This window comes from Charadrius vociferus, unplaced genomic scaffold (assembly GCF_000708025.1).
Source record: "Charadrius vociferus isolate BGI_N301 unplaced genomic scaffold, ASM70802v2 scaffold201, whole genome shotgun sequence".
In the NCBI taxonomy this organism is placed as follows: domain Eukaryota; kingdom Metazoa; phylum Chordata; class Aves; order Charadriiformes; family Charadriidae; genus Charadrius; species Charadrius vociferus.
Genome location: NW_009646936.1, coordinates 1,460,636 through 1,479,472, shown reverse-complemented (window position 1 = coordinate 1,479,472; position 18,837 = coordinate 1,460,636).

Here is an 18,837-nt window from a genome sequence, read left to right as displayed (position 1 = left end):
TCCCCAGAATATTCCTAGAAGTCCCCCTTGTGCAATTTTCAGCTTAGAGTCTTTTCCGTATTTTTGTATTTACTAGCCCCCAGCAGGATTTTGCTCCCAATCATTTGTCCAATAACACTTTGAGCCCAGGTAACCAGCAATAATGCTGTGTAGCCCACAGTCCCACATCTGAACTGCACCCTGTGCGAAGTATGGTATCCTTCTGCAGTGAGCTCCAGGGATGGCTGTCTCGTTTGACGCCTCCTAGCTCTTTCCTTGGAAGGTTCTGCAAACAACCATTCCTTGTTCACCCTCTCCCTGTCACTGGTGATTTAATACACCTCTCCCATGTCCCTTTGTTGCCATTTCTTTCTCAACCTGAAGAATCATTGCTCATGCAGAAACTATTCCATACGTCCGATTATCCTTGTTGTCCTTCTTGGTATTGTTTCTGTGTCAGCTGCATCCCCTCCGAACTGAGAGGGCCAGATGTGAATACACATTTAGGACGCAGGCACAGCATGAGTTTGTGTGATGGCGACATGCTGCTTTCTGTTTTGATTTTTATGCCTTTCCTAATAATCCCTAATTTTCAATGTGCTACTGTGATCAAGAACAAGCATTGTGATGATGTTTTCATGCAACAACTTATTAGAAACCTAAGAGCTCATTCTTGTGAGGTAGCAATCACCTTAGAGGCCATCATTTAATATGTGAAATTAGGATTGTGTTTCCCAGGTACACCACTTCATGCTTCCCTACAATGGATTTCACTGACCACTTCATCATTCACTCTTACAACATCCTTCCTCAGTCCTCACAATCAGCCTTGCGTTCACTGCTCTGAATAACATAGTATGATCAATGAATATTGTCACCGCATTTTTTCCAGTTTTGGATCATTTAGGAACACATCAAACAGCACGAGCTCCCCACGCAAATCCCCACAGGACTCCATTCATGACCTTCTTCCACTGTGAATGCTGACCATTAATTTTTGCCTTCTGTTTCCTTTTATTTATCCATGCACAGACCTTCCTCCTGCCCCATGGCTGTTGAGTGCTGCAACAGCTGATGGTGAAGGACCTTGTAAAAACAACCTTAGAATGTTATCAATTAAATGAATCACCCTTATCTACATGCTTGTGGACCCTCTGTGCTTGTACAAAAAGCATGTAAGTAGGTGTGATTTTTTAGTCTTCTTGGGGATGTGAAGCCACATCCCAAGGCAGTGAAAGTTCTAGCAGCGATTCACCAAATGTCAGCAGCAAAGTTCTCCCTGTCCTCACATGTGCAGCTTTACAGCTGAGTAATTCTGCAATTGCAGAATGATTCCCTGATCTTCAGCACGGTTTATGCTGGTCTGGGCACTTCTAAAGAGCTGCTTTCATAAGAAACACAAGAATAAAATGTGAAATAACTGGGAACAAGTGTTGTAAGCTGCAAATGAAACAGAATTTTATGCCAAAGTAGCTATTTGGTATTTCAGTTTGAATTTGGCATTCCCATTTCATGAAACTTTATATCTTTGCAGTTACTTAAAGATACATATATCACTGCCTTCTTACTGAACTGAGTGTGGTTCATTTATTTTTTTATTATCTGACTGTTTTTATTAGTTCAATAAAACTACTGTAAAGTCTGGGTTCATGTATTTCAATCAACGACCTCTTTTTTATCCAACTTTGGGCAAATCACAAGCAAAAGTAATACATCAGTCTTCTAAAGTACATAAGGAGAGGATCTGAACTGGTGATTTGTGGTCCCAGCACTTTGAGGATTTTCAAGCCAGTAGCTCACAAACTCTAGGGCTCAGATTCTACCCATTACTTAAAGAGTGGAAAACATGCTTTTGTGCTTCTTGAAATAGCAACCGGCTGCCACATTGTGAGTGAACCAGGCGTTGACCTGAACTAGCTGAACAAACTAAAATGAAAAATAATCCCTCTACTGTCAGAAAAGACTACTCTTGTCAGTACTTATTTGGCACCTCAGCGAGTCAGTAACCATGCACCAGCTCAGCAGTCTGCCTTTTCTTTAAAATCTTGGCATCAAAAATGTGTGACTTTATATTATCGCCTTATAATCTAGTCTGACCTTATGAAACAAATTTTTGAAATATTCCTTAAACTTTGCCTTGCTATGGGTTTTTAAATTGTGTTTCAGAGAAAGAAACAGTTAAATTTAAGGAATTAATTTCTGCAGTAGACATCAAATTATATCTACTGTGAAATCTCTAATATTGCACGCCGAGGGCATAAATCTTGCAATTGTGTGGGGAATGTTTCAGGGGTATGAAACACTTTTGCAAAGCAAGAGCACACCGAGGAGTGCAAAAAGCTTTTTTAAATCACCCATAGAAAACCAGCCACCTCTGATGGCGCGGTACCTCTGTGTCGCCAGGACTGCCAGCCCACGCTCTACAGCGAGAGGATTCCGCAGGGCTGGAAATATCGCAGAGAATATGATCAGGTTAAACAAAACATCTCCTCCCCTCCACGCAAAGGTCTTGGCGGCAAGCCTGACCCTGTGGCTACCAGTGTGGCACATGTGGCTGAGGAACAGGGTTGAACCACAGCGAGACCCATCAGATGCAGCTGGGGTGGGCTCACACACATCAGAAAGGTGTTTGCCTCCACCACTCCTGCTGTTCAGGCTCTCCTCGTGCCCAGTGAAACTGGAATAAAACTGCTGCAGTCAGTAGTAGCAGACAAGTGTATGCATGTGACAGAAAACACAGAAAATTGCTTCTCCTGCTTATTTCAGGCCAGGGAATATTTAAAAAATATTCTTGCTTTAAATGGGTGCTGGGCAAGACCAGCAGAGGCGATGACTGGACATGGAGCACTCTCAGAGAAGTTTAACAACATGCTGTCCCTTACGGTCCTCCACCACGGTATTTTAATATTTTATCTCTTTCCTGCACTCAGGATTATGTATTAGGAGAAGGAAGGAAGGATCTGGAAGATTGTTTTCCTGCGTTCTTGTTAAGCTTCTCTCTCTCAAGCCTGATGCCCATATGGCCTGTTAATAATGCAAACCCATAATTTAAGTTTGCCTTGAAATAAATCCTAAAGTAAGCATGGTCCAGGATAACGCTCACTTAATATGAATTGCGTGGCCCAAAGGGAACCGACAAGCAAACCAAACTATAAGTGTGAAAAGATGGAAGAAAAATAGAAGCCATCCCAAGCACTTCAGAAGTTTGTATTATTATTATTATCCTGTTAAGGTTTCATCCTGTCAGCTTAAATGAAAAAGGATTAGATCTTAATATTCTTCTGCAGTTCCAGCGACTTCCAGTAAGGTGCAAAGTTAAAATCGGAATGATAAAAGGGTTTTTTTAGAAAAAGCTTGTAATTTCATTCTAATACAATCCAGGAGGGTGCTTCAAGACAACTGGTGAAACATGTAATGATTTGTTAGCATTAAAAAAAAAGAGAAGGGAAGGGAAGGGAAGGGAAGGGAAGGGAAGGGAAGGGAAGGGAAGGGAAGGGAAGGGAGAAAGAGAGAAAGAGAGAAAGGAGAAGAAAGAAAATGAAGGAGCTAAGGAGTTGGACCAGAAGTTCAGCTCTGTGTTAGCAAAGCCAGGAGTGAACCAAGATTTCACAGCAGTGAGTCTCTCTGTGATACAGATGCAGGGCTTACAGGTTTCAGGTCAGCCACCGGGGACAGGTACACTCCCTTGGCTGATGCGGGGGCCGCCCAGCAGTGCAATGGCTGCTCTCTGAGTGACACAGATGGGAGGAAAGGGCAGCACTTTGGGCAATGCTTATGTGACAACCCTAACCCCAGACACCGTCCCCCATTTACCATAGCTTTGGGCTTTGAGATAGACATTATTTCTTCTTCTGAAAGCATAAGGAAATACAATGAGCCAAAGAGCAAGACAGCCATTTAGACTTGAGAAAGACTGTGTCATCTCCACTGTGTCATGACTGTAATTAAGCCGTGCCTCTTCATTAGCAACCACAGCACTTATCCACGCAGGCCCTGCTTAAAAAGAACAAATAGAAAACAAAGAAAAGGTGAGCATATGGTTTAGCCGGTACACTTAATTTTACCTCCGTAAACTGTGTCCTGCAAGGTCAGGAGAGAGGCCTGGGCCAGCAGCTGTTAGAGGTCTATTAAGACAAATGGAAGAATTTGCAGTGTTGATATGGTTATTTGTACTGCCAAAAGCTGGCCTCACCCAGACTGACCAGGAGGACAAGGACAGCTCTTGCGCAAGGCCACATTTCCTCCAGCAGCCTTGTGTGGCCGGTGCTGCCCACTCTCACTGCCGGGCACAGCCACCCGCAGGATGCAGCCCTAGCTGAAGCCCACAGGGTTTAGCACACCAGGGCTCTCAAAAGGCCTCTGTTTTTTCAAAAGAGAAAGCAAAAAGTTTTACTAAATGTGAAGCTCAATTCACTTAATGTGTTTCCAGGGATTACTCAGCAACAGTAGCACTTTTTATTTGGTTTCTGCCCACAGCACCCCAGCTAATATAATGCTTAAGCATCCAGAGGAGACAAAAATAATTATGTAACTTCGTGATATCTAAGCAATAATAATGAAAAAGTTCCATTTCTACTACAGTTATAGAAAAACAAGACCTATTACTCACATGACATTTGACTCACTTTCAATATGGCAGTGTAGTTCTTCTGTCTCAAAGCATTAATAAAATGTAACTGCACCACACATGCTGTTGAGAAAGCAGATTTCCATAGATTTTCTAAAATATCTGAAGCTTTCTGTTCAAGCATGAACAGGTAACTGAAATATTATTGCAACAGTGAAACTAAAAACTCTTCCCAAATTGCACATGTGGCCTGAAAAATAAATAAATATGAGGTTGATAAACATAATATCAGTTTCGGTTACTATTCTAGAGAAATCAGGTCTTTCCCCTTCCCCCCCCCGCCAAATTACAAATGTAAGGGAATTTGCCAGTTCTTTTCTCTTGAATTGCTCTCTTTGTAAAAGGAGTTTGAAAATCATGGAAGCAAAACAAAGCGCATTCCTTCATATGCATCATCAGGATCTGTCAAGTCTCATTCTGCACTGGTTTGCGTGCCTGAATCCCGTAGTGTTGACATGTGCATGAATTGGAAAGGAGAGATGAAACGCCCAGTAAAAAATGGGGAGTAGCTGGCTACATAGGAAGCATTGCCAGAAAAGATGACAACCCATTCACTAGTCAATAATGTGATAGTGTTTCTGAAAGAGGAAATCTTCTGCTGGCATGCATTTACAAGATGATTGTCTATAAGACTTGAGAAGAAAATGATTGTTTCTATCTGTACTGGGGAGGCGTTGGCTATGCAGAAGTACATACCCTTGGGAGCTGCGCTCCAGGAGTGCCACAGGAGAGAGGAAGAGAGCACAGAGGCAATCCTTGTAATAGGTCATTTAGCCTACAGGTCTTTATGAGGAAACAATAAAGGAACTGACTTCTAAAAATATTTTTAAAAATGTATATACACACACATATATATACCACGTCTATTTTCTAAGAATATACCTTAAAAGTCAATGGCAGTACTATACAGATCAAATCTGGCGTCTCACGAATCCCACAAAACAGCTTACATCCTAATGAAACAATTCAGCACAACACCTAAGTGCAGACTTCTTGATGAACCATTTACTATATTGATTACCATGACAAGCTACATAAAACCTACATTAGCTATCCACAGAAAAGCTTAGATTTTGGCTAAGGATTAATGTAAGAGTTTTTATGTGATGCAGGCAAATCTACTTTAGCTTTGCAAGACTATAACATTCAGAGGTTTGAGAGAATTTACTGAACAAAAATCCGCTTTCCCCCCATACTTAAAGTGTGTACAAAAACACTATAAAGCATAATTCTTCATGATCTACTCAGTGTTATCATGCCCCAGTTATATCAGCTTTTGTAGACTTTCACTTTGTAGTTCTATCATTGTCAATGGATATATTTATTTCTGTTTCAAACTTACCTAAAAATTATTCTCGACGTTTTTATTAATCTTACAAAGTATCTTCTAAAAGAAGAAATAGCAACACAGCATCTAGACAGATGACTAGAGAAGGAAGTAGCTTATGAACTCATACAAAGGATTTGCACCCTTAGCGTTTTCATGACTGCTGACTTTTTAAATCTTACTTTGTGACTCTCACATTTTAGATTTCAACTCGCTGAACTGGAAGAACTTTGGGACATGACGGTTTGATACAGACACTGAAGTTTTTTGCTGAGTGCTATCTGCAGAGAAGAACAAAGAGATATATTAAAAGTACCTACAAATTTGTATGCAGCTTTCAAATGGGACTGTATATCACAAAGATTTTCTGCACTGCATCTACACTGGAAAGCAGTTAAATCAAGTTTATATACATAATGAAACACTTTTGAAGTACAAAGGACATTTCACACAAGACAACTACCAGATGTATATTTCTGTTAACTACGTATCTATCTAGTAATGACTTACAGTTTGAAATGTTTGTTTGTTTGTTTGTATTAATATCTGATGGCTGTAAAGAGCAGAAGTTACACCCCAGCTAGAATAAGTGTATTTTCTGGAATGCATCCATGCCAGTTCTGAGAGGTTCGGTAGCCCCTTACCCAACTGCTACCCCTCGCACTCCACGGGTGGGCTACAGCTGCATCAGCGCAAATCTCTCTCCCACCCGTTTACTGCATCCCTTGTCCACCCCTCCTCCACCAGCGCCTCTGCTTTCTCCAAAGGCAATAAACATCCTGGCTGTACAGTCATCCCATGGCTTGATCCAGAGCCTTTAATTCCCGGTTAGGGCTAGGGTAGGAATAAGCCGCTCTCACCTGTTCATCCAGTCCTAAGAGCCCAGGGGAAAGCAAGGAGAACATCCTCCTTACGGTAATTACTTTTACATTTCTTGTTTACATCTTACTTGTGAAACTTCTACTGGCATCACTAGGGCATTTGGATGACTGCCATTTTAGGAAGTGTGTACAAGAGATGTTTTGTCAGTTAGCTGTGATTTTCTCAGCCAGATCCAAAAGATCGGTCCGTTGTCAATGAGCCTCCTTTCACATCGCGGGTGTCCCCACGCGCAAAACCTGCACTTCACTCAGGAAAGCAATGGGAGCGATGCCAGATATTTTTTTTCAGTGTACATGATCTCTATTTGAGGCAGAGAAGGTTAAATCCTAACACAAGTTCAGCAAAACTGATACCCCTTCTTGCTATCCTTTTATCTATTTCAAGCCATCGATTTGTGTGTGCATTACGGGTGTTTTTTGGTTGCCTCCTGCACGTACAGTGTTCTCCTCAAAACACATGTTTCTGCTAGATCTGCATGGAGGCTTTGTTAGTGTGCATAAAGAGGCTTGTACGACACAGTTTAAAGTGTGTAGGTGTTGCATTGGTAATGCATTGGCTCATTTATGCTCATAGTACATTTAGTTTATGCCACTAGCGTAGCGTTTCTGAAGTACTCTTCTCTTTTCACCGGTTGCATTCATAACAGTGCATTGCTATTTGCAAGTTTTCTGAAGCTCTGTTACATTGATCATTCTGTATTCACAATAAATAGCACTGTATTTTAATTGGATTGGAAGAGGGCTGGGGTTTTATTGTTGCTTGTCAGGAAGCGAATTTAATAGAGATGTTCATTAAAGGCATGATGCCAGAGCATGTTGAAGATGGTGCCAACCGCTTGTTGCAGGTTAAATTGAGGCAAAGGACATGGCAAAAATACAAAAGATTTCCTCATATATGTACATCTGCAAAGAACTGCTGCTTCTCTTAAGCCCTGACTGGCACACAGGACGCAGGACCCAGTGATTTTACCACTCCTCACAACTCCAGCCTAAAATTTTCTATTGTCCGGGGCATGCCTCAGTTGCACTCACTTATGGTTTTAAAGCAGCTAGGAAAAAATTATGGTTGTGGGTTTCTGAAGTTGCTTTCTCCATGAGACACTAATGATGGGTTATTTGCTCTGCCCTTTTATTTTATTAAGAGGACTGCATGTGGATTCTCATGTACTTTCTTTCCTCATGTTGCACAGCTCTACAAAAATATAAAATCTCAACTCAAAGGAGATTAAATTAGATTTGGGAGATGCAAACTCCCCAAAAAGAAAAGAAAACAAAAACCCTAATCAGCGTATTGTGATCATGAAAGACAGTCTAAAGAAATTTAATGCCATGTAATACATATTTAAAAGGCAGCTTTTTACAGCAGTACACTTTTTCCTGTTTGCTTATGCACGGTAACAAGTAGCACTGAGACACAAAATGCATTAGAAGCCGTCACACAGCACAGCCCCCCGCGGAAACAGCAAGTTAATTAAGCATCAGCTTCTTGTGGTTTTAGACCAAGATGCAAATGGCAGATTCTAGTAGTACCAGGCTGCTGCAGCTGATTGTTCTACATCCGTTCTCTTACCCCATTGAGAAACCGCCCTTGCAGTTGCTCTGCTTGGTTGTTGCTCTGACGCATTACTAGTAATCTGCACTTTTATTTCTTTATGCTGAGAAAATAATTGTTGTTATAGGACCTGTCTTCTGCAACAAGCCGACCGTTGGGATGTAAAGGTAGTTTCTTCCATGACTTCGGGAATCCTTTCAGTTCATGCTTGTTAAGAGAGGACTGACGGAGGGCTAGCTTGGCCGTAGGACATTGGTGAAACAATTCTGTCACACCTGACGCAGTCTCACGGGTGTCTGCCTCAGTCAAGGAACTCACAACCCAGGGTGAGTCACATGAGTGTCCTATTCAACCTCAGGGAAAGGAGTACGTATGTTGCACTTGGATCTGTGGACATGCTTCCTAACAAAGAGTCCGACTAAGCACAATGATGCACTCCAGGAATGCACCTAATGTACTTGGCCGCTAATGGTATTCAGTTCATGGGCCCTTGCAAAATGCACGTAGTATGGATATCAAGTCCCCACCAAGTGTTTTCAACTGCACATCTGTTCCCACTGGACCACAATACTCGCTGATGTAGACAAAAGCATCAGCAAGATAATCCAAGCTGTTCAGCCGCATTATCCTCCCTCTGAGATTCAGAAACCCTGAGCTTCTTCCTACATGGTTGCCTTTACTGATGAATCACTGGCACAGAGATGTGAAACAGCCACAGATGTACGTGATCTTTCTCTTAAACACCCCAAGCACAGGGGTAAAGCATATGCTGGGAAAGCATAGGTACATAGAAACTTTAAATCCAGCCCAAAAGGTGAGCAAGGATTTTGAAGATTTATTTTTATTGATTCATAGATCTGTTTCCAATACAGCAGTCTCCTTCTCCCCCCAAGCTGAGCTTTCCCATTCTGTTGCTCAATACCACGGACACGTGTTAAGTTCTAGGAGATATCATACTCTCTGCAAAAGACAAGAGCATTCTACTCACAGTAAACAATATTTCCAGAGGAAGTTCAAGCTGTTTCCAAAACTGGGATTGAATAGGGCTGAAGTTCATCCCGTGAACTGTGCAGAGCTTTGCCTCTAAATGGGTAAAAGACCATGCTAGTAATTCATTTCAGTCTGTACATTCACTGTAGTAAGGGCCATAAAAGTCATGCTTTTGAAATTTTGAGGACTTCCATCAAATCACTTACTGCTGCCAAATGCATAGAACAATTTAATTAAGGTTAAAAAAAAAAAAAGACCATCATATGCAATTAGGATCCTATTTTACAGGAGAAAACCGTTATATCAGTGACCCTGCACCCTTCACGAGAAGGCATAAAATTGTTTCTGCAGACAGATGGAAAAATACTCTTTAATGAGTCACCTTTTGACAGTAAAGAATGAAACCTATGTGGATCTTGAGACTTCTGAAAGTTTTTTAAAAACATTTTAGTTTAAGAGAGTCTAAGACTTGGACATGTTACACATACTAGCTTTTTAAAGCAACAGGGTGGAACCGAATGAGTAGCCTAGCAGTAAGTAAGGTTCTGTGGCACCTCTCCAAGTTCATTTCAAGAAGCTTTGACTCTTTTTGTTACAGATAGATAGTAGCAGCCAGAATAGACTGTCAGGGAAAACATTGCACCCTGAAAATGTAAAAGGACAGTAAAACAAAGGATGCATCATCAGATATTAAATCAGATCTCATCAGGCAAATTTTAGCCTTAGCTCTTAAAACCTTCATTCAAGAACCCCTCAATAAATGTATTGATGTAAGAGCACAGAAAACATACATTTTATTAACTGTTAGGATCTGAGATAAATCTTTATATTTATCTTTAACTAAAGCAGGAACTGCTTCAGTGTGTGTTGGTTATGTGTCTTGTCCTGTTCTGTAACTCCGTGTTGCAAGAGGGAAACGGGGCAGTGAATTGAGCTCCTAACAGTGCTCTTGTTCCCCATTGGAACTCTAATTTTTCTTTCCTTGGGGACAGGAGGCATGGACAGTAACGAGGAAAATCCATGATTCCTGATGAATCCTCACATTTCAGCTCAGGCCAAATACAATTTTCTGGAGAAGTATGCCAACAGAGGTTGACTGGCTCAAGAACTTGGGAGGCCCCTGGCCTTGGATGGCCCTTCCCATGCTGTACAGATCAGCAGAGACTGTAAGATCACCCTCATGGCCTCAGCATGAAGCAGTGATTCATGGTTTCTAGAGGGCAGATCTCCACGTGAGGAAGCCCCTAATCAGCCATGGGCATTCTTTGAGATGATATGGAGAACAGATAACTTACAGACTCCCACCATTGTGGGATTTTCCCTTTTTTTAAACTTTGTTACATAGTTTTCTTTGTCAAATGATATTTCTCACCATTATCCTTTACAGATATGTCAAAAAGCAGCAACCCCTACTTTTCCACCTTTTGCAGCAGATCCATTTTCAAAAAGCAATGGAAATCTTGATAAAACATCTGAATCAGAGATGACAATTGTCTTCCTCTTAAAAAAAAAGTGAGCTGAAGAGGCAACTCAGACTCCTGCATGCTTCCAGCATAGTGGACACTCTCTTTGCTTCTGCTGATGCAGAAATAACTAACCAAAGGAGGCTGGCTGCATAAATTTCCTTTTTCGTGTGGTCTCTGCTCAGAACACAGTGTCTGCCCCAAAGTCTGATGAGATTTGGGAATTTTTCCCTTCAATTCATTTGATGTTTTCAAGATGTCTCTCTCTATAGTTATACTTCGGGGTTTGGAGGTGACATTGTGTTGATTCTACAAAGTTTATATAAAATAGTGGAAGCTTTGAGTGACCCTTTGTGCCTTTCCTCAGTGCAGAGCTTCAGAAAATATTTGGGGAAAATATTCAAAATCACTAACATTTTGTCCTGTTTTCAGCTGTGATAGAGTTAATTTTCTTCCTAGTAGCTGGCATAGAGTTGTGTTTTGGATTTAGGATGAGAATAAAGTTGATAACACAGTGTTGTTTTAGTTGTTGCTGCCAGAGAGGAGGCTGAGGGTGTACAAGAAGTTGGGAGGGAACGCAGCTGGGACAGCAGTCCCGAACTGTCCAAAGGGATATTCCATACCAGATGATGTCATGCTCAACATATAAACTAGAGGGAAAGCTGGTCGGGGATGGACCGCTGCTCTGGGACAGGCTGGGCATCGGTCAGTTGGTGGTGAGCAATTGTTTTACATTTGCATCGCTTGTCTTTCTTGGGTTTTCTTTCTCTCTGTCTTGGCTCTGTTTGTTTTCCTTTTCATTACAGCTTCCTTTTTTTTTTTTTTTTTTTCCCATTTAATAAACTGCTCTTATCTCAACCCATGAGTTTTCTTACTTTTGCTCCTCCCATCCCACCATAGCAGGGGGGGTGAGCGAGTGGCTCTGTGGTGCTCAGTTGCTGGCTGGGGTTAAACCACAACACATTTGTAAATACTTTCCAGTTCACCTCTCTGCTATCTATAGCTGAGGAATCAAGAAAGTTTATTGAATCAAATAACCTAGGTTGGACTCTTCCTGCACTCAGCATCTCAGCAAGGTTAATCAGTTCTCCAGGATGTAATAGAGAGCAGAGTTTAGGATACTCGAGGCAGAATTTAACACACTGCTACGTAGTCAGTGTTACAGATTTCTTTCGTTCACCCCTGAGTAAAGAACTTACTGTAACAAATCATATACCTGCTAATTCACTTCCTGAGCATTTGTCCCACAATATTCTTGCTTGTTGCTTACAGAGAAAAAGTTGAAGGATTCCACCATATGAGTATAACAATATTATCTCAGATGGCTTATTATTTTGAAGCATCCTATTTCCCACCCACAGTATGAATTCTTACTCGAACGCTACCCGAACATTAGCAGCAACTACTTAACATTGACATCTGTCCATTATTGCTGTTCTCTGTTCCCTAAAGAAACGAGATTATGCAGTTGCACTGTCTATCCATCCATCTGCCTGTCTGACAGTATCCCCAGCCCCTCCAAAGCAAGCGCTGGTTCTTGGCCAGTTGCAATGACATTTGACAGAAACTTTTAAAACCAAAAATTAACAAGCTTCATGAAAATGAAAGTCAGGCAAAGGAGACAGACCCAAATTCCTGTCACCACTGTGGGAAAGGCGGGCAGAGCTCAGCCATCCTCCACCTGGCAGCAGCTACCTGGCCAAGGAGACATGTCCTCACCTCTCCATCGGCACAGTGGGGTCCCTGCCTAACCTCTGCCTGCACTGTTACTTGCCCTTCATGGTAGCATAAGACTATATGCAGGGATGAGAGGTTATTATCACAAGTGAAGGGTCTTGAGGACACAAACCTACAAGAAACTCAGGTCCTGGAGCTAGAGGTTTCATTAGTTCTGCAGCTCATGGGACAACCTCTCTCTTATTTATGTGGCAGCCATGTCTAAAAGCTCCTTTTCTGTACCAGACCCCAATTTTCTCAGCACTGTACAAATACTGACTACAAAGACAGTCTCTCCTTCTTCCTACCAAAGCTTTAGTCATTTTTATGGCAGTTTCTGTCTCCTGATTGTGTGTCAAATAAAAACAATAAAGACAACAAATTGTGGAATAAAGATAATATAAAGTGACAGGAGAAACGCATGTAAAAAATGTGTAATGAAGCCAAACCATTGCTAGTGTAAAGTCTCAAGTACGATTAGTAACTTTGGCTATGTCACTACATTTATTTTATATTCTCACTGGATATGTCACTGACGATACCTTCAGAGGGCCTGATTTCTCAGGCGTAGATGCTCAGTGCTGCGAAATAAAGTGAAATCTGTGTATGGGCTTCGTGCAGCTGCTGATCCAATGTGAATGGCTGAAATTATTGCTCCCTCAGACGGAAGTTGCACGCCTGTAGATGTGATGAGTTGAGTGAACTGACCATATGCATGCTCCAAATCTGTTATAATATGAAACAGAATAGGTAGGTTTTGTCACACTTGGTCTATTTCTGGCGCCAGGAAATGAAAATAAATCTGTCCTGTCACCTTAGCAGGCATGATTTTTCCTCTCTCTCATGGGTGCTAAGAGCTTTTGACAAGAAAAGTACCTTTTATTTGAGGAAAGGCGGGGAGGGAAGGGAGGGAAGCAAAAATAAACATAATGCAATGTCTCAAAAATTCAGCCAACCATGCAATTCCAAATTAATCAGGAATCAGCAACCCAAAATCCTCCCCAGGACCCTGTGAGACACAGAGGAACCAGAAGGGTGCCCACCCCATGAATTAGCCTCTGCCCAGGTTATGTCAGCCCAGCTGGCCCGTCCCAGCTCAGCTATAATGCCAGTTTTTCACCTCCCTGAATCGAACCACGTTTCCCCACAAAATCAACCTGACGCAGTTTCCGACTCTGGCCCTGCTGAGTCAGGGCTAGCTGATCCCAAGAGGGACTCCCAGTGCCAGCAGACGTCCCTTGCTGGAACAAGCTGGGCAGGTTTCCCTTGCCAAAGCACTCCACAAGCTCAGAGTGACCTGTGTAAGGCAGGTGCCCTCCTGCCTGACTTCTGTGCAACTGGAGCTGTATGAAATGGGAGGTCAAATAGGCATTAAAAGCCACGCAGGCTCTGGAGAAATGCTGGAAACCATGTTTGAAGGACTACAGCATCTCACTGGTAACTACTGGATCACTTCAGCTGTTCATCACAACAAACGCAACCAATTCCAAAGCATAAGAAAAACCCCAAACCAAAAGACCCGTTGGGTAAGGAAGGTTATGCTTCACGTAAATAAAATAAATGAAGATTGCGAGAGTTGGCCCCCCCACTATTTTCCATATAGAAGCATAGAAAAATAATCTCCAAATCCAATGGGTTTTCAGTTACACAAGCTAATCTGGTGATGGTCAAGAGGATGAAATTCCCCCCTCCCCCCCTAGTTGTTTTGTCGTGTTTTGTTTTCATTTTACTACCTCCTTTTTCTGCCTTTTGGGAAGTTCGAGAAATCCCGTGGGACACTGAGGAGGGAGTTTCAGTGCTCTGTGCCACTCCCTGTCAGCATAAATTTCAGAGGAAAAACATGCAGGAGCGGAAAATTCTTCTTTTTTAACTTGAGGAAGGGTTAAGCCCCTTTCAGGAAAAATGGGAATGGCTTTGAGATATCTTTGTCCTAATCCTCTCTGCTGAGGAAGAGCTTTGTCTACACCAAGTCACCATACGGCCTCATACCAAAGAACTCTCTTTTTAAGGAAAAGAAAATTCCATATTCTTGTTTTTACTCAGTTTCTGCCAAAACTATTTGCAGGTGCTTTTCGTGGGTGAAGATGAAGAGCTCTTTCATCTACATGTGGTTACTTTGACTTAATTTCCTTCAATTCATTCTATCAGCTGCTGCAATTATTTCTCTTCACAGAAACCCTTCACCGTCTGTTATCAAATTCCTGGCACTGCACAGCGAAGTACCCGCAGCAATATTTACCACCGGTGTCATCACTGGAGCCAAGCGTGTCTTCTTCTGAAGGACAGATTAGTAAATGGGCTCTGTTTACTTCTGACACTTTCCTTCCCCACGGCAATAGCACAAGTGAGTCCGACTGGAAAAGAAAGGAAACACCATTCACACACGTATGGTTTATCTTGAAAGAAATTTTCAGGAAAAAAAGACAGCCAGTACACAGAGAAAGAAACAGGAGTTCCAACTGCTCACTTTTGGGTGCAAGATGTGTTTTCCTGTTGCAATTATCTAGTATGCTATTCTGTGGTACATTTTCAAAATAAGAAGGCAACGTGTTATGGCAATGTAAATTCAACAGCAAAGATAAGAGCCTTCCCAGCAAACATTTGGGCAATACAAGTCAGTCTGTAGTCGTCCTCAGCCGTCTATCTGGCAGCTGACCCGACTACTTCAGGACTGGAGCACTGCACAGAAACAGAAACCTGGTCCTTCTCCAGAAAGAGAAACTTCTCCATTTCACATCACTTCTGGAGCTCCCATCTTTCTGTGCATCCAAATACACATGCTCTTTTTGGCCAGTGTTATTTCCCCATCACCCACCCACACAGACCTTTTCTTCTCTAGCTCCCTCACACCTTCATCACTACACATCCCAAATTTATTACTTACTACTTACCTCTTTTGGGCAACCGGTGATTCTGTTTCTGGTTTGACTGTGCTGCTTCTGAGACAATACACCTACTGAACGGGGTTTGATTGCTTTGATGCAACACCCTCTCCAGCGGTGATACTGTTCCTCAACGCCTGGTCTGTGCTAGCTCAGGAATTGTCGGCAGTAGGTCAACTGGCCTTGTACATGTGTCCTCAGCTGCATCTACTGATTTTGTACGTATGCAAGGCATTTGGGGGCTACAGGAAAACTATTCTGCACTACTTAGTCTCCTTTAAGAGAAGACGAGTTCTAACTGGTTTTAAGCACAAAGAAAAGTAGCAGACTCATCTTCTTAACATTTTGAGACATTAATTTAGATTTAGACAAAGAAATTGGATGACAATGGTTTTCTCTCTGCTTTCTTATCTTTTCATCTTTTTCTTCATCTTTTTTTCTTTCTCTCATCTTTACCTCTCTCTCTTTTTCTAATCTTTTCATCTCTTTCGTGTTCTCCACTTGTCTTTGTGTTCCTCGGTCCTGCACATCACCAATGCCTCCCTCCAGCCTGGTTCCCCTTGGAGCTGACAGAAGCCCAGAACTGGGGCAGGTGAATTCACTGCAGGGCAATGTTGGCATGGACGGGCTGTGCCCTTCATTGCTTAGCACATGAACAAGACTCCTTCTTTTCTTGGACACGAATGCAGAAGTCTGATGCTTCTTCCTAAACAGCAATCTTTTTTATGGGGAAAGGCTGAGGGAATTGGGTCTTTTTAGTCTAGAGAAAAGAAGACTGAGGGAGGATCTTATCAATGCTTATAAATACTTAAAGGGAGGGTGCCAGGGGGATGGGAACAGCCTTTTTTCAGTGGTGCCCCATGGTAGGACAAGAGGTTACAGGCACAAACTTGAACATAGGAGGTTCCATCTAAACATGAGGAGGAACTTCTTTACTTTGAGGATGGCAGAGCACTGGAACAGCCTGCCCAGAGAGGTGGTGGAGTCTCCCACTCTGGAGACATTCAAAACCCACCTGGACGCCGTCCTGTGCAACCTGCTGTAGGTGACCCTGCTCTGCAGGGGGGTTGGACTAGGTGATCTCCAGAGGTCACTTCCAACCCTGACCATTCTGTGATTCTGTGATTCTGTGAACGTAAAGCTCCCAGTTCAGTCGTGAGGGTGCTGTCTGAAAGGCTACATATAGCCTGGCGCTGAAGGGGCACAACCAGTTTTCAGTTGTTGATGCAGATAGCAGTAGCTTGCACAGAGAGACAAAAAAAATGGCTGACTTTTGTATAAGCAGGTTTCATGCCCTGACTCCACAGAAATCCTCTGCATTGCAAACATTAAGCTTCTCGGCTGGATTTTGCAGACTATTCACCACCAGCAACATTCAGCGTTCTCTGCTCCAGCTCCTTGCTGTGCTCCCAGGGCCGTGCAGGAAGGTGGCCGGCAGCAGCAGTGACAGAGCAGGACTGGGGTTGGCCCAGGCCGAGTGCTTTCCCTTCTCACAAATCCCGACTGTAGGCAGCTCTGACAGGTTTCTGGGAAGAGGGCTTTCACCTTTGAGAGCAGGGGTCTGTGGGAGCATATGGTCCGTATCGGTAGCACCTCGCTCATCACAAAAAGCCACAGGAACAGTAAAACTTAATGTATTCTTCGTGTGCTTCTTATGAGCACTAATGGCTCTGAGCTATTGACTCTTTGTTTTCCTTCATGTTCTCTTTTACACTAGTGGCATTTTATCAGGTTGATAATTCAGCTATATAAGAATCCCCTGATATCAGCATTAGTTTTGTCAAATCCCTTATCCACTGCGTGAAAACAGACAGGCATTTTGTTGAAACAATAAATCCATTATGTCAACACAATTAATTCTGTTCACTGACTAAAACATTCTGTTGTGGAACAAAAGGCATTAACCTAATATCTTTATCTAGTTGACAAAAAACAAATTAGTTCAGAGTCTTTGATGTCATTGTGGTTTACGCCAAGGAAAATCCTTCTTGTCAACATACCATTTTATCATCCTTTTGTGGGGAGTCAGGACACATGGTCTTTACCAGGGTTCTGCCAAGTGACACACGGAAAGTTATTGCATCTGCTTGTGCCTATATTTCCCTCTGTCTGCCTGGACAAGGGCTTCTGCAGAGAAGCGTTTCTAATTATGTGCTTGCACCATGATGGTCTCTTTCCTGGGTCAGGGACCATCATTCCACTGTGTGTTTATTTTTATAACACAAACGGAAAGGAATGGGTTCCCTCTCTGCTCTTGCAGCATCGACAATAAGCGCCTGATTTCTCTTGGCACTTCTTAATGCTATTATAGACCAAATCACTTTCAAAGTCATTGGTGAACACAAGGGGTTTCAGAGCTCCAAGTTTCTAAATGAGATCAGCTATCCATGCATGTCTCCATATGCCTTAAGGAAAGTCCATCTCTTCTTACATGTATGGTTTTTCCTACAGCCATTGAAAATTAGAGGTTCAAATTTCACATTATTTCTTCAGGGAATTATTTCATTACAGAGACCTCAGGTTTCACTGAAGCCCTTAACAGTGGGCTGCATATGCACAGAAAAAGGAGGTTTTACACTGGGGTAATGTTCTTTTTTCCACCCCCCTTCTCCTCGGAAGAAGTGAATTACATTATGAGATGAGTTTTTAAACCAGCAAAGTAGTCAGTCCTGCCTCCCTAGAGGCTAAGGTACGGAGGTGGTTTCCCTCAGCTCCTCTTGGTACTGGAATGGCTCCTCTGCAGCAGGCCTGGGACTGGAACGTATGAGAGCAGATGATGCAGACATCCCAGGCTGTTGTAGAGGATGGTCTCCACAAGCTTGGACAAGGCTGGGATGGAGATACAGAGGAGGACCACCGCTGACTGCAGCAATTCCTTTACCACCCATGGATGCAGACATCAGGACAGCAGCCCTTCTGACTACAGAAGCAACCCACACGCAGAAGTTCAAATGTGTTTTCCCACAGGTACAGGGTTTGTGCAGCACCTCCAGCACCCCATGTTCCAGCACCTCCAGCGGCCGTGCCGCATAAAGTCAGGGGCTCCTCTGTTCATCCTCTGAGGAAGGTCCTCCTTTAAAGACGCCCATTTTATTTTGTGCTAACAGCACTATACACAAGCACGGAGATTGGCATTATCTTTTTGCTGAACGGAAAGTTTGTTATGGAAAGGACTCTGACTGAGATTTATCAATTCTGAGATTTATCAAATCAAAGCTAAATCTCTGATCTGCCAGAGAAAACCTGTGTGTGCCCCAGGTTTCCTTTTCTTTCAGTGTCCATCTGGAAATGGCCATAGCGGCACTTCTTTTCCGCACAGTGAGAATAAAGATATCTCTTGAGGGCGAAGAGGGTTGTGAAGTGCTACTGCGTGCGGTAATCTGAGTTAGAACTAAGCACAAATATACTTTTAGATGGACA